Below are 17,506 nucleotides of genomic sequence, written 5' to 3'. Positions count from 1 at the left end.
CTCAAAATCTGACATAGGAAATTTTCAATCTATAATTAAAACTCACCTTTTATTCCAAAAACAAAATACTCAATATCTATTATTTGTCAATTATTAATTTGGTGTCAATATTAATTTGTTTTGAATAACCTGTAGAAGAAATTTTCCATACTTCAATTGTACTTTCCCAGATATATAATTGTTATTCACCATAATAACAATATATAATTGTCATTCCAAGCAGCAGACCCACTGGAACAGCTAAGGTATAATAGAAAGAAAATTGGAGTTCAATTTCCAAAAATCTTAGGCTCTGTCACTTATAGTCATGTTTGACCTCAAGCAAGTTATTAACCCTCTTAGAAAACTGTGTCTGCTTTCATATATTTAAAATGAAGATAATAATACAAATCATAGGCCCTTTGTGGGGCTTAAATGAATTAATAAATAAGATAATTTAGTAACACTTAGCAAATGGTACTGGCTCGATAAATATTTGTGACACACACATGAAAAATACAACCTAAACCCTACTTAACTGAAAACATTTAAATGATATAATTTTGATTGAATTGATTGTGTGTGCTCAAAATAATTTTAAAAAATGAAGAAAAGGATAGAGGGAGGGAACACAAAGCTATAATTTAAGTGACTTGATTTTTCTGTTACAGTTAATATATTGACAAATAATTCTACTTTACAGCAGCATTATTTACACTCAGTTCCCAATAACTGTTCCAGGGCAGCTTATGTTTGGAGGCACCTGTTGAAATGGTAGTCCAGAGCGGTCATTCATACACTGGAAACTTACACTGCTTACAGTGACCACTGATCCTTTCTCTTATCTTAATTTCCTCTCTTCTACCCTTCAAGAGCTGTGTCAATTTCACTCTTCTCCCTAGAGTTTGTATTGTGAAGCTTTAGTTCTGGGGTTTGCTGGGTCACAATGAACCTGTGATAATGGACACTAGATTGTTCTCTTCAACTATGACATGAGAGTTAGTAAAAAAAGAAAAAAAAAAGAAAAAGAAAAAAAGGAACAAAATTAAATTTCCTTTTAACTTCTAAAGTGCTTAAGGGGAAAATCTAGTAAACACTTAATAAAAAAGTCAAGGATGAGATACTGTCTCTGCTCAGAGAAAAGAGAAATGGTTGTATCAATTCAGCCATATGACTTTCTCACATATAACATGAGCTTTAATATCTGTCACCTCATTGCCATGTGAATTCCAGTAGCAGGTGCTGATCAATCAGCAGGCTGATTGATAGGATTCTAGCATCGGTTAAGTCCATGAAGAGCCAATCTCATAAAAAGATAAGGGGAAATCTGCCCCAAAGACTGAAAATTAAAAACGAATGAAAAGAATAGAAAAAATCATAGAGAAGAAATATGAGGCAATGTTAATGAGAGAAAGACAAAGAAGAATGTCACCAGCATCAACAAAAGAAAGAAGGGAAGTCCACACATAAGTAGAAAGACACAACAGCTACAATCTACGAAATCCCAGGGTTAGAAATGGGACATTCGAAGATATTGCTCCAAGGTGAGCCGGGCTCTGTGTTCCTCAGAGCAGTGCTACGATTAATGTCCCTTCCCTTGGACTTCTAACAACAGGCAATGAAGGAACTTTACACTTCTCTGGTCAAATGCACTGTCCAGAAGTTATAGGAAAAAATCTTCTCAAAAGGAAGAGACAGGGAGTTTTGCTGAGGAAAGTATACGGCAGGAGGAAGATCTCAGAAAATAACACTGTCAAAGAAAGTGATCATAAAAACTTTTCTGTCCTCAACTCATTACAGAAATAGAAATTTTCCTTTAACCCAAAGTATTTGTAATGCCAACCAAAAAATAAAATAAACTTGACATAAGAAAAGGAGAAGAGCAGTGTTTGGACCATTTCTGAAAAACTTTTGCTTATACTGCATACTGGGGCTGGAGGACGGGGTAGAAATATTGGGGGATGGAGGGAGAAAGAGGAGAGAACAAAGAGAAAGAAAAACAGAGAAAGAAACAGAAATAGAAAGGCAGAGAGACAGAAAGCCAGAGAGAGACATTCAGAGGGTTTGGATAGGGGCAAAAAGAGACAGACTTACTGAGGGAAAAAGGACTTCATGAGATCCCCTAATTCAGGGCTCCCCAACCCCTGGGCCTGTTAGGAACTGGGCTGCACAGCAGGAGGTGAGCGGCAGGTGAGCAAGCGAAGCTTCATCTGTATTTACAGCCGCTCCCCATTGCTCACATTACCGCCTGAGCTCTGCCTCCTGTCAGCATTATGGTGCGTTGTAGAGTTATTTCATTATATATTACACTGTAATAATAATAGAAATAAAATGCACAGTAAATGTAACGTGCTTGAATCATCCCGAAACCATCCCCCCCACCCAGGTCTGTGGAAAAATTGTCTTCCACGGTCCCTGGTGCCAAAAAGGTTGGGGACCGCTGCCCTAATCCAATTCTCTGCATTCAGCCCACTTCATACCTAAGGTTAGACATAAGAAAATATATCTTTTTAGGTCTATAGATAAACAAATTTTTGGAGTTTCATGAATAAACAATTCTAGATAGCCAATCCCTTATCTGGGAAATATAAATTTCTTACGGCAAATATAAATCCTACATGCTTTGTTGTGTTTCCTTCTCTGCATTCATAGAGGATGGTCTGAGTTTATCCTCTAGGAGATAATTTTTCACTCTTCTATCTCCCCTTAGGCTTTTTCTTCCCTTGGCTGAATAATTGCTCGTTTACCTGTTTTCCATGGCTCTAATTTTCAAAACTTTTAATTATCTTTATTGGTTTCCTGAGCATTCTCTACTAACCCTCCCGAGCCCACCTCAGAGTTATCTAATAACAGAAGTCACAATGAACATGTATAGATCATCATACAGTGCTTGTAGGAAATTCACCAGTTACACAGGCAGCTTTTCCTTCAACCATCACAATCTCTTCTTAATACAGACATTGCAGTTACCCTTATTGTTATCGACGAGGAAAGGCATAAAGAGGTTAAAGGTGCTGGAGACTCCCAGACCAGGAGGGGGACAGACACACGGGCAGGCGCAGTTCAGAGGTATCAGCCCCTGTTAGGGAGGAGAGAGAAGGGGCATGAGGCAGGGATGGAGAAGGGAAGTCAGACTCAGGGGGCCTGTGTGCCATGGTAAGGACTTTTGTTTTACCCACTGGGCAATGGATGTTTTGAGCAATCTAGTGGAGAATCAGGCTTGTTTTAAGGGGTGACTACTCTGACCACCATTTGTAGTGTGATCTGGAGCTGGTGGGAGAGGCTTGTGCCCAATAATCGGTGAGGATTTTGAGAGTCTCTTGAAACAGACCAGGTGAGAGGTGATGAGTCCCAAACTAAGGCAAACGCTACAGAAATGGAAGATGTGGGCCCACATTCAGGAGCCATTAAAAAACAGAAGCAGAAGAGCCCATGAAAGAGACTGAGAGCAAGCAGTCAAAGAAGCCGGAGGAGTGATAGGAAGAGTGGCACAGAGGCTGCTGAGAAGCTCCAGAACCGGCACTTGGTGGGTCGACACAGTGACCCGAGGGGCTGCTTGTTCTGAGCAGTGAGAGCAGGAGACAAACTGCAGTGGGCTGAGAAGGAAATACTCAGAGATAAAAACTGTACTATCTGGGAGCTTTACGGTGGTGGCAAGGAATAAGATAAATGTGAGGGAGACTGAAGGGGCAGAGGAGTTTTGCTTTGGGAAAAGTTATAGACAGAAGAGAATAAGCAGAATATGAGCAAAGTATCATCAAGCATTTTATTTTTATGGATGAAAACACATCAGTACTTGGCAATGAGTGAGACTTAGCTAAAAATAGAATGAATCTGGCACTAAAAACTCCTACAATACGCAGTATCTAAGCATTAATATGTACATTAAATCTGAGATGATTAGGATATTTAAATGGAATTTATTGGTCTCTGAATGTACAGATATTTTTATATATTCCAAACTCTCTTACTAGCACTGCCCATACGGAAAAAAAATAACCAGTGTTGCAAATGCAAAGAATAAATCCCAATTCTAACACTATTGGTCATTATATATCATTGCCCCACATATTAGTAGGTAATAGAATGCTAGTGATTCCCATCTGGCATGTTTATGAGGCATGAAATAACCCATGTTTTCAGTTTTTAGCTTCAGCATTGTTTTCAGTACACCACATAATATGAAAGTACCTAGCACTGTGTCCAGCCCATTATAGAGGATAAATGGATTAAGCTAAACTCCGTCACTATCTTTGCAGTCCTGATTCCTTTGCTCAAAAAGAATCATTCAAATTTTAATACAACTTTAAACACTTCCTGAAAGCTTTTGCAGTCTGATTCCGATGTTCCTCTGCAATCTGTAACTAGCGTTCCCCTTAACTCAGTGTCAGGTCACCGTCCTTAGCATTCCCATGGCCATATGCTTGCTCTGCTCCCAATTTGCTATGGCTTCTAGGTCCATTTTAGCCTTTCTACTGATACCAGTTTGTCTTGGTGGACTTTTTCAAAGTGCTCTTCCATATACATATGGCAAAGTATTTCTTTCTCTCCACCAATAGCATTTAACATTGCAGTTCTAACCTCCAGATTTTAAAACAGTATTGTATAGAGTTCTAAGCCAGGATTCCACCAAATTCACCTGCCCACCAGGCTTTAGCTAGCGTCTCTCTAATTTTATCAGGTTCACCATATTTTATGGAAACAGGGTTTACCGCGAGTTTGAAAACAAAACAAAATCAAAACCCTGTTTTTTAAAATTTTAAACATCCTCTTGTGTTATTGTTTTTTACAAACCTAAGGAATGGTGAAATAATTAAACAAACATATACGCCAGTACTTATAGCACCCTAAAGAGAAGTGTTCACATTCACATTTCAAATTTGGATGAAAAAGTACAGTGCTAACACTAATCTCTTCAACAAAGTCCACTGTGAATTATAATACTATTTGGTGCAGGAAAAGCAAAACACCACTGAGATCTGCATAGCACAAAGGTAAAAATAGATATTAGTCATCAGGCACAAATCTATTTAAGTATTTTGTGCTCACAAGTTCTAAAAAATAAGAAGAAAAGAAAAATGCTGATACCAAGAAAAGACATTTTGTGAAAGGATAATTAGTTGCTGCCCTACTTAATGATCTCTTTAGAAAACCGCAGGTAACTTCAGGTTTTCTTTTTTTTCGATATAGCCTGAGGTTGGCTTTGCCAATAACTAAATTACAGCAGACTTCTAAGCAGATGGACTGGAAACAAATGTCAAAAGCAAATTAACACATCACGAGATGACTCTGACCTCTGAACAGTAGATAGACATCTCGTAAGATGATGCGCTGGCCCTTTGCCAGCCATACTTGAGGCAGGAGATGTCTGGGATAAGATGAAATCAAGGAATGACACAAGAGAACCACTAAAAGGAAGCAAGAAAGAAGAGCTTACCCATTCTGTCGCTGACTTAAAAGTAGTATCTCTCATTCTGACTTACTTCACTCTGTATGACAGACTCTAGGTCCATCCACCTCACTACTAATAACTCAATTTCGTTTCTTTTTATGGCTGAGTAATATTCCATTGTATATATGTGCCACATCTTCTTTATCCATTCATCTGTTGATGGACACTTAGGTTGCTTCCATGTCCTGGCTATTGTAAATAGAGCTGCAATGAACATTTTGGTACATGACTCTTTTTGAATTATGGTTTTCTCAGGGTATATGCCCAGTAGTGGGATTGCTGGGTCGTATGGTAGTTCTATTTGTAGTTTTTTAAGGAAATTCCATACTGTTCTCCATAGTGGCTGTATCAGTTTACATTCCCACCAACAGTGAAAGAGTGTTCCCTTTTTTCCACACCCTCTCCAGCATTTACTGTTTCTAGATTTTTTGAAGATGGCCATTCTGACCGGTGTGAGATGATATCTCATTGTAGTTTTGATTTGCATTTCTCTAATGATTAATGATGTTGAGCATTCTTTCATGTGTTTTCTGGCAATCTGTATATCTTCTTTGGAGAAATGTCTATTTAGGTCTTCTGCCCATTTTTGGATTGGGTTGTTTGTTTTTTGATATTGAGCTGCTTGTAAATTTTGGAGATTAATCCTTTGTCAGCTGTTTCATTGGCAAATATTTTCTCCCATTCTGAGGGCTGTCTTTTGGTCTTGTTTATGGTTTCCTTTGCTGTGCAAAAGCTTTTAAGTTTCATTAGGTCCCATTTGTTTATTTTTATTTCCATCTCTCTAGGAGGTGGGTCAAAAAGGATCTTGCTGTGATTTATGTCATAGAGTGTTCTGCCTATGTTTTCCTCTAAGAGTTTGATAGTGTCTGGTCTTACATTTAGGTCTTTAATCCATTTTGAGTTTATTTTTGTGTGTGGTGTTAGGGAGTGTTCTAATCTCATACTTTTACATGTACCTGTCCAGTTTTCCCAGCACCACTTATTGAAGAGGCTGCCTTTTCTCCACTGTATATTCTTGCCTCCTTTATCAAAGATAAGGTGACCATACGTGCGTGGGTTTATACCATGTGCTAACACATATATATGGAATCTAAGAAAAACAACAACAACAAAAAAAGGTCATGAAGAACCTAGGGGTAAGACAGGAATAAAGGCACAGACCTACTAGAGAATGGACTTGAGGATATGGGGAGGGGGAAAGGTAAGCTGTGACAAAGTGAGAGAGTGGCATGGACATATATACACTACCAAACATAAAATAGATAGCTAGTGGGAAGCAGCCGCATAGCACAGGGAGATCAGCTCGGTGCTTTGTGACCACCTAGAGGGGTGGGATAGGGAGGGTGGGAGGGAGGGAGACGTAAGAGGGAAGAGATATGGGAACATATGTATATGTATAACTGATTCACTTTGTCATAAAGCAGAAACTAACACACCATTGTAAAGGAATTATACTCCAATAAAGATGTTAAAAAAAGAAAAGTAGTATCTCTCAGACCCATGCTCTATATTGTTTGGAGGAAATGAATAAGACCTATTCCTTCCAGAAGTATTAAGAGAGAAAAAGAACAGCTAATCAGAAATATTGGATATCACCAAATGGCCAAGCTGGCTATTTCTCAAGAGCCTGAGAGATTGATGATAGCATAGGGTTTGGGCCCCAGCCCTCAAGACTCAACAACCTGATATTGGTAGCACTATAAGAAGGGCTCCATCCCTTAGGGGTGGACTCACAGTACCCCAATATAACACACAGAATGCTAATGGCCATACCTCAATGATTCTAAGACCTGTGAGAGGGTCAAGGACATTGTCTTCTTGTTCATTCATCACCATGTCCCATGTCTGGTACCTGGTAGGCATTCAATATAGATTTGTGGGCTGAATGAACTCAATTCACCTTTTTCTATCTTTTCAAGGCTAACCAATGCATATTCTGTGTCAAATTCGTTAATATTCAATCAGGTTACCATAGAACCTGCTGGCCTACATCTGCTCTGACTAAATATGAACTCTCAGGAGGGACAGTCTATATTCCTTATTTCAGAATTCATTATGGATGCATATGTGAACTGTCCTCAAGCACCATAAACACTCTGACCTAGTCCAGATTATTTGTTTGACATAATTCCAATATGGTGACTGGTGAAGATCGAGAAGCCATCTTTAAGTCATGGGAATTATCACCTACTTGGAAGTAAATGGAAACTGTGAGCTGAGTCTTTTCTTCTCTCTTTCTTCTTTATCCCTAGTGCTTCTTCTCCTCAGCTTTCCTTTGAATCTAAGAGCCCACTTTCATTTCTCATTTCTACTCCTGTCCTGACATATACTCACTGTCCAACCTCTATTCTATTCTGCATCTAAGAAATAATTTATATTTCTCATCTCACTTTCCTACTTATTTCCATGTGGTCCCACCAAATTTCTATCTGCAAACCACCCACCCCCTCATTCAAAATCATCTTCAGCATGAACTTCATGCAAGATAACTTCCCAATCCTAGTCATTGAATGAGTTTGCTTATTTTTTCTCAATGTTATTGCCAAGGAATTGTCTGTCTTGAAAAGTCCATACACAAAATGACAGAAAAAAAAATTAAACTGAATAAAGCAAGTAAAAATGTTGATGCTGCAGGATCAGACTCTCATTAAAATGCTGGTATCTGTTTGTGCAATATTTATTTTAGTGGGACACGTATGTATATATACCTATATACATGCAATAGGTAAATGTTAAATAAATAGATATATAACAGACAAATGTTATTCCTTTAACTGCTTACCACATTACAGAAGCAGAAAGAACAGGTTGTAGTGATGTAGTGAGCCTCTTCAGTGCCTGAAGAATATATTTTTTGTCTTACCAGCCCCCACCAAAAAAAAGTTGATCATCATGGTAATATAATACTTAATTAATTAACTATTCTTGATAAGATCACACAACTGCTGTAAAAATGTGATGGTATGTAGATATTAAAGAATGTCACATATTTTCAGACAAGTAATATTTATTACTTATTTATAAACTAGTTAAAGTGTCTAACAGACACTGGCACAGTGTCTGGCACAGTAGGAATTTTTGAAATTTTAATTCCTTCTCTCTTTTTCTCTTCAACTGAGTATACACTATATATGTACACTTACACATGTGTGCATTTTATTTCCCTGATTCGTTCTGTTCATTAATTGATAATGAGTGAATTTTGAGAAAGATCAAAATTCAAAGATCAAAATGAATGCCCACAGGATGGATTTTCTCAGTAATAATGGAATTCCTGATGTATCTTCATAACAAGAATGGGAAGAATTAAATATCTCACAAGAAAGGAAAATTAAAATGGATGTTCCTATCGATTGAATTATGCTCTCTTATCAACCACCTGATCTTGATCTTTGTGCTAGAGATGTCAAAGATAATTTTTTAATACTTTTCGCTAATGTATTTCCTTCATCACTCCTTCTGGGGCTTTCTATATAATCAGCAAGCTGGCCAAAATAAAACTTTAGGAAACATTACTATTAATAAATGCAGGCTCCTGGGTAAAGTGTCAAAACATTTCCAAAGGGCCAGATTTTAACCTCCTATTCATTCCACTCACTTCTGTCCAATTACCAAATGCATGCCGTTTTAACCTAGGTACACATTTTTAAAGTTTGACATTGACATGCACCACACAGAGATCAGAACTGGGCAGAGGCCCATGACTTACTATGATTTATATTCTGTCATTGAAGCTAATGCATAGTGAATGGTTCAAAATCCTCTTCCCTTTCTCCAGCCCTTTAAATGGAATCAAGCATAGGTACAATATTAATTTTAAAGTTAACTTACTCTAATTGAATGGCAATGCTTTATTACAGTCATGTATCAAACAAGGACCATAATACATCATAAATGACATAGCTAAAGTAGATCCTTTTATGCTTTGCCTTTCATTCTCCTTGATTTTTTATCCATAAGTGCTTTAAATGCCACCATTAGTATATTAATATACTCTGTTAGTAAATTAGTATTACTAAATTACCCCTATACTAGAAATAGCATTCCTAATGATATGCAAACCACTTCATACTTCTTCAAACAGAGGTGTTCTTATATCATAGAAACCCATAGCTAAAGGAATCTTAAGTGGTCATCCAGTCTATACGCCTTCTTTTAAGAAGAATTCATTTTCTCATAGGTATGAAACCTCTTTGTCCCTCAGATGGTTCTCTCTTACTAGCATCCAAGATAAAGTAATGAGTTAGTGATATTTCTTTTTTAAAATGTTTCAGTAAAAAAACACATAGTATGAGAACTAACCTCTTAACAAATTGTTCATTTTATAATACAGTATCATTAACTATAAGCACAATGTTGTACAGAAGATGTCTAGAATATTTTCATCTTGCACAACTGAAACTTTATACCCATTGAACACCAACTCCCATTTTCCCCCTACCCCTAGTCTCCAGCAATCACCATTCTACTTCCTGCTTCTATGAGTTTGACTACTTTATATACCTCATATAACTGGAGTCATGCAGTATTTTTTCCTTCTGTGACTAGCTTATTTCACATGGTGTAATTCCTTCAAGATACATCCATGTTGCTGCGTGATAGGATTTCCTTTTTTAAAGGTTGAATAATATTCCATTATACATATATATATATCTGTATATGTGTGTGTATATATATAAATATATCTGTATTTGTGTGTGTGTGTGTGTGTGTGTGTGTGTATATATATATATATATATATATATATCAATGACCATTTACATTACTTCCACATTTTAGCTACTATGAATAATGATACAATGAACATGAGAGTGCAAATATCTCTTCGAGATCCTGATTTTCTTTTGGATATATACCCAGAAGTAGAATTGCTGGAACATATGGTAAGTTGTATTATTAATTTTTTGAGAAACCTCCATACTGTTTCCTAGTAGCTCCACTATTTTACATTCCATCAACAGTGCACAAGTTTCCAATTTCTTCACATCCTCACCAACACTTGTTTTTTCTTGTTTTTTGATAATGGTCATCCTAACTATGATGAGGTGATATCTCACTATGGTTTTACAGAATGGGACTGTCATAAAAACAGATATAGAGACAAATGGAACAGAATAGAGAGTCCAGGTATAAATCCACACATATGTGGTCAGCTGATCTTCAACAAGGTCACCAAGAATACACATCGGGGAAAGGATAGTCCCTTCAACAAATGGTGTTGGGAAAAATGGATTTCTACATAAGGAAGGAAGGAATGAGAGAAAGAAGAGAAAGAAAGAAAAGAAAGAAAGAAAGAAAGAAAGAAAGAAAGAAAGAAAGAAAGAAAGAAAGAAAGAAAGAAAGAAAGAAAGAAAGAAATTTGACCCATATCTTACACCATACACAAAAATCAACTCAAAATAAATTAAAATGGAAACTGAAGACCTGAAACTAAAAATACTAGAAGAAAACATAAGGGAAAATCTTCATGACATTGATCTTGGCAATGGTGTCTTGGATATGATACCAAAAGCACAGGCAACAAAAGCAAAAATAGACAAATGAGACTACATCAAACTAAAAATCTTCTGCACAATAAAGGAAACAATCAACAGAGTGAAAAGGCAACCTAAGGAATGGGAAAAAAAATTCACAAACCACATATTTGATAAGGGGTTAATTTCCAAAATATATAAGAAACTATTACAGCTAAACAGAAAAAATTCCTAATTTAAAAATGGGCAAAGGTTAATGCTATGGTGGTAATCATTTGTCAACATATAAGAGTATCGGGACTTCCCTGGTGGTCCAGTGGGTAAGACTCTGAGCTCCCAATGCAGGAGGCCTAAGTTCCATCTCTGGTCAGGGAACTAGATCTTGCATGCATGCCACAATTGAGTCCACATGCCACAAGTAAAGATCCTGCATTCCGCAGCTAAGACCAGGCACAGCCAAAATAAATAAATAAATAAATATTTTAAAAAAATATATGTGTATCAAATCAATATGTTGTACACCTTAAACTTACCCAATGTTATATATCAATTATATCTCAATAAAGCTGGAGAAAAAAATGGTCAAAGGACTTGAGCAGATATATCTCTAAAGAAGACATAAAAATAGCCAACAAGTATACAAAAAAAAAAGTTTAATATCACTAATCATCACAGAAATGACATTTTTAAAAAGATCATATTCAATGAAAACAAACTGATTCTCAGTGATGTGGTTGATTTATAACTTCCCAGCAAAAAATAGGAACCTCTTATAGTTGAGTTGAAAATAAAAAATGATTTTTATTCATATCTGTCTGACTTTCACTGTAAACATTAGAACTGACCTAAAACAAAACTGTGAAGCCTGTGCTGACACCCTCCATTTCCCTTGAGAAGTATCCTGGCCTCTGTGATTCATTTGTTTATTTACTTATTTATTTTTCTTATGAGTTATCCATTTCATGCACATCAGTGTATACATGTCAATCCCAATCTCCCAATTCATCACACCAAAACCCTCACCCTTTGCTGCTTGCACCCCTTGGTGTCCAAATGTTTCTTCTCTACTTCTGTGTCTCAATTTCTGCTCTGCAAACCGGTTCATCTCTACCATTTTCTAGGTTCCACGTATATGCGTTAATATACGATATTTGTTTTTCTCTTTCTGACTAACTTCACTCTGTATGACAGTCTCTAGATACATACACATCTCTACAAATGACCCAATTTCGTTCCTTTTTTTGGCTGAGTAATATTCCATTGTATATATGTACCACATCTTCTTTATACATTCGTCTGTCAATGGGCATTTAGGTTGCTTCCATGACCTGGCTATTGTAAATAGTGCTGCAGTGAACATTGAGGTGCATGTGTCTTTTTGAATTATGGTTTTCTCAGGGTATATGCCCAGTAATGGGATTGCTGGGTCATATGGTAATTCTATTTTTAGTTCTTTAAGGAACCTCCATACTGTTCTCCATAGTGGCTGTATCAATTTACATTCCCACCAACAGTGCAAGAGGGTTCCCTTTTCTCCACACCCTCTCCAGCTTTTGTTGTTTGTAGATTTTCTAATGATGCCCATTCTAACTGGTGTGAGGTGATACCTCATTGTAGTTTGGATTTGCATTTCTCTAATAATTTGTGATGGTGAGCAGCTTTTCATGTGCTTCTTGGCCATCTGTATGTCTTCTTTGGAGAAATGTCTATTTAGGTCTTCTGCCCATTGTTGGATTGGGTTGTTTGTTTTTTTAATATTGAGCTGCATGAGCTGTTTATATATTTTGGGATTAATCCTTTGTCCGATGATCCATTTGCAAATATTTTCTCCCATTATGAGGGTTGCCTTTTCTTCCTGTTTATGGTTTCCTTTGCTGTGCAAAAGCTTTTAAGTTTCATTAGGTCCCATTTGTTTATTTTTGTTTTTATTTCCATTATTCTAGGAGGTGAATCAAAAAAGATATTGCTGTGATTTATGTCAAAGAGCGTTCTTCCTATGTTTTCCTCTAAGAGTTTTATACTGTCCAGTCTTACATTTAGGTCTCTAATCCATTTTGAGTTTATTTTTGTGTATGGTGTTAGGGAGTGTTCTAAGTTCATTCTTTTACATGTAGCTGTCCAGTTTTCTCAGCACCACTTTTTGAAGAGACTCTCTTTTCTCTGTTGTATATCCTTGCCTTCTTTGTCATAGATTAGTTGACCACAGGTGCGTGGGTTTATCTCTGGGCTTTCTATGCTGTTCCATTGATCTGTATTTCTGGTTTTGTGCCAGTACCATATTGTCTTGATTACTGTACCTTTGTAGTATAGTCTGAAGTCAGGGACTCTGATTCCTCCAGCTCCGTTTTTATCATGCTCATCTTGAATTTTCAAAGGCTCTCTCCCTCTTCCTGGAACACTTGCCCTCTCTTCTTATCCCCATCTCAGTCTAATTTCTGGTCATCTTTCAGACTGCAATTTAAATGTCACTGCTTCAGTAGAACTTTCCTGCCCCCAACCCTGCTCCAAACTAGGTCAGGTCAATTCTCCTTATTATAGACTTTCAAAGCACTTTTACTTCTCCTTTGCAGCACCTAAAAACATCATAACCACAAAGTTATTTGCTTGTAATGTATGCTCCATGTGCACAGGGGTTATCTTACTCTGTTCATGTCTGTCCCCTGGCTTAGCATTCAAGTTCAATAACTTTAGCAGAAAAAAAAGTGAGAAACTAATACTCAGCCTCTCAGTCTCTACGTGGAAAGTGCTGAAACTCTTCCACACAGCTTGAATTCTCTGGTTTTCTATTGTGTGTGGCTACTTTTGAATGATTTCAACATTTTTGTTCCTGTGAATCGGCTTCCACAATGGTTATTCTATTGGCAATACCACACTCCTATGTGTGGGGTGAAAGGTGATGCAATTTCAATGCCTCTGGGTGTTCAATGCCTCTGGGTGCTCCCTAGGTGGTGATAAAGTAATGTCATCTACATAAGCCAGCATTAAAGCACATCGTCCTCCACCTCCTAGGTGAGTTGATCTCATCATACATCACTCAGGAAAGCCCCCAGTTCTAGGTTTCAAGCCCTTCCTCAATACCTGGGCCATGGGGCTGAGCTTAGCTGCTCACTGTTTTACTCTGAGACAGCAACATCTTGATAGAAGGTGTGAGTGAGAAATATACATCCAGAAATTCTATGATTTTATCAACATGTGAAGAATTCAGAATGCAATAAGGACCTCACAAAGTTGAGCACTTAATCCCACACACTGATATGAGAATGACTTATTTCTATACCTAGCTCTGTGTTATTTTATTATAAAGAGAAGTATCTGACACATATCAGATGCTTCACTGTGACTGAAGTAACCTTTCTTTGCTACCAGTGAATCATGCTAATTCATATTCCAAGATGAGGCATCTGAGCTCAGTATCTCCTGTGTACCTGCGGCAGCTATACTTGCCCCCTCATCAGTTCTACAAATCTCATGGCTTACAATTAATCTTCTCAGACCCCATCTTTGTTGCCAGAGAATGTGGGTATAGTATTGGCAAGGAACAGCTAACATATCCAAATAGATTGTTATGATACAGCATGAATAAAAACTTATGACTGGACTAGATTTATCAGAAAATTTTCCAGGCTAACAGAGAGGGGAGAAAACCTGGTAACATGCAATTTTCAATTGTTTCTGTTTTTCTACTCAAGCTTCTCTTGGGTAAATATAACATCTAGGCTGCTGTCCATTCCAAAGGCTTGAATTTTGGAAAGAATACAAAGTTGATTGTATTCTGCCCTCCATTGTGCCAACTGACTCTGCGATGCTGAGAATAGAAATATTTTCCTTTCTGACCTTAATATCAATCAGTGGACTTTGTCAGACTTGACATTTTATTATCCCTTCCTTAGTGGCATGCTGTAAATAGAAACATTCTTGTTATAAATTGTTCTTTGAAGTTTGACATTGTACAAATTACACTGTGTACTGTATTTTATTAAATGGTGAAACTCAGCAGGCTTTCTCTCAGGAGGCCAACTTATGGTACTTTGTTCTCCTAAGAAATGAATGTTATGTTGGCAGGCTAAGCAAGAGGTTTTATCATAACCATTCTGTCAGCAAATAAGTCATAAAATCTTTTCTTAGGATACATGTCAAAGCATTTATCCTGATCTTTAATATATGTCTTAACATAGAGAGCAATACACTACAACTCAGCATGGGCTGGTGCCTGCACTCAGCAAAGAACCAACACATAAATGCAACATTAAGAATTAGTACACAAACAAAAAGGCAACAGTATGGAAATAAAGAGGGATCAAGGGTTTTTTTCTTGATTTAAAAAGGTATTTAAGTAAACCACAAATATCCAAATATATGTCATGTTTAAGGTATCAGGAAAGATGTATGGAATACAAAGAATAAGGTTGTCTTCATGGAGCTTATGGTCTAGTTGAGTAAGTATCGGACAAATACATGAAAACAGTAAGAAAAGAAGAAAGTACATGACAAATGACCACTAATCATAATAGATGCTCAAGGACAAGAGTTGGAACGCTATGGCTCCTTTATAAATAATTATGACAAGTTATTTGTAGGTGATTTTATTGGAACACAGCCAGACTCACTTTTTAAAATATTATCTAAGACTGCTTTTGTGCTACAACAGCAGAATTGAGTAGTTGCATCAGAGACGTTATGGCCCACCAAACCTAAAATATTTACTGTCTTTACCGAACAAGTTTGCCAACCCCTGTTCTAGAAGAGATTGCTGTGCGCTGGACTGATAAAGAAGGGGTCAAAGAATGGGTAGAAATCAGTGGAGGGAGGAAATGAGGGAGGAGTACTCTGAGCCAAAGGAACCAAACAAGCAAAAGTGCAGAGGTGGGAATCTATGGGCTGGAGCAATACAGAGACCCACCTGGCCTACAGTGGTGGGGTGGTTGTTTGAAGAAGTGGTGACCACATGGAAATGGTGGTTTTGAGCTGGGCACAAGAACGACAAAGTACCTAAGGGCCAAGTGAAGAAATGGGACTTTCTCTTCACAGTCAGCAGAAGAGAGCTTTGTTATGATGGTTACTGTTTCGTGTGTTTTTCTTTGATTTAGCAGACAAGTAAAACAAATGAAAGATATAGTCTAGAAAATATTACCATTTTATTACCTGTAAAAAGCAGGCATTTTATTTCATCTAACTAGATCAGTTTACTGCAGAGCAAAGAAAATAGTCAAATAGCTTTTTACACCATCTCTATAAAGCCATCCTTCCTTTTCATTCATTTCAAAGAAAATTTAACATTGTTATTTATAGTTTCTTACCCAGCACATACTTGTGTTCCTTACACCTGTGATCCATATTTTCTTCATGTTTATTACTTGAAGAATCAAAGCCCTGAGCAGCAACAGAGATGAAGAATGGTCTTTGATCCTGTCCTTTTTTTGATGTACAGGGTGTATGGTGCTGTCATTTTGATTTGCCCAAAGGTTAAAGCTTAAAGACAGTACAGAAAGTGCAGTCCTCCAAAGAGATAAATACATCAGGGCCATCTCCCAGGCAAACAGTATCTGATATTTTTGCTCCTGGCCATCAGCCATTTGAGTCTAGTGCTGGGGCCTAGGAAAATATTAGCAAGTCTCTCCACGTATCCAGTGACCCTGAGTGGTAGCCCAATTACAAACCATTTGTGCCTATCAGGACTCTCTGAAAAGTACAGGTACATTCTAAGGCAAAAATTTAGGCTCGAGATAGATATAATCCCAGGATCCAACTAACGAAGACCCCCAAATCTGTGGGTTACCCATGAACAAAATCTGCCTTTCAGGTGTCACCCAGCACCAGATAGATGAGACATCACAGGATCTCTCAAAAGTTTAATGGAGACTTCAGCTCTGATTCTAATCAGTCTCATGCTCCAGAGGCTGTGCTGGAACCAGATATAACTCAACTAACCTAGTTTCATGGAGAATTTTCAGGTTACACAAGTTTGGGGGAAATATGTTATAATGGAAAAAATCACAGGCTCTGCAGTTGGAAAACTTGAGTTTAATTTTACTCGTTGAGCTCCCTTGAGCCAATCACTTAATTTCCCTGAATATAATTTTTCTTACATGTAAAATGACATAATCATAATCTCACAGTGCTACTGGGGGGAGTCAAATAGAAAACATTTGTTAAATCACATTGCAAACTTCAAGCTAATCTACAAATATTTCTTGTTACTGTCACTTCACATTTTATACAAGCAGTTTCTAAAATATCGTCCAGGGGTACCTGGAAACACCAAGACCCTTTTAGCTCTGCAATAAAACTATTTTTATAACTAAAATAAGCTGTTATTTGACTTTTCATTCTGATTAACTCAAGTGTACCAGGGAGTTTTCCTGAGGCTCAGTGGTATATGGTGACATCATCACTCTATCAGTTGATGGAATGGTGTGCTTGTGCACATTTATGTTTTCCAGAATTTTCTAAAAGAAACTTTTGGGGTCCTCAATAATTGTTAAGAATGTAAAGGAGTTCTGATATTAAAATGTTTGAGAATTACTGTTTTATAATATAGGTTTAGAGATGCTTAAATGGACTTTATAAGCAAATAAAACGCACACTGCTCCTTTGCTAAATA

At 37.2% G+C, this 17,506-nt stretch overlaps 1 protein-coding gene across 11 annotated transcripts in view; it reads right to left on the bottom strand.

Moving 5' to 3' along the window:
* TMEM117 (transmembrane protein 117) overlaps positions 1 to 17,506 on the bottom strand; it is a 572,067-nt gene that overhangs the window by 308,268 nt on the left and 246,293 nt on the right. Inside the window, exon 1 of one of the 11 annotated variants that reach the window (XM_067696266.1) lies at positions 5,274 to 5,294. The exons of the other annotated variants lie outside the window; for them this stretch is intronic. The gene's annotated coding sequence lies outside the window, so the exon portion shown is untranslated. Of the gene's footprint in view, positions 1 to 5,273; positions 5,295 to 17,506 lie in introns of those variants that run through there. 11 annotated transcript variants of the gene reach the window in all.

Source organism: Pseudorca crassidens, chromosome 11, assembly GCF_039906515.1.
Source record: "Pseudorca crassidens isolate mPseCra1 chromosome 11, mPseCra1.hap1, whole genome shotgun sequence".
Classification (NCBI taxonomy): domain Eukaryota; kingdom Metazoa; phylum Chordata; class Mammalia; order Artiodactyla; family Delphinidae; genus Pseudorca; species Pseudorca crassidens.
Note: the sequence above shows the minus strand (reverse complement) of the source record. Positions and strands in the feature narration are given on the sequence as shown.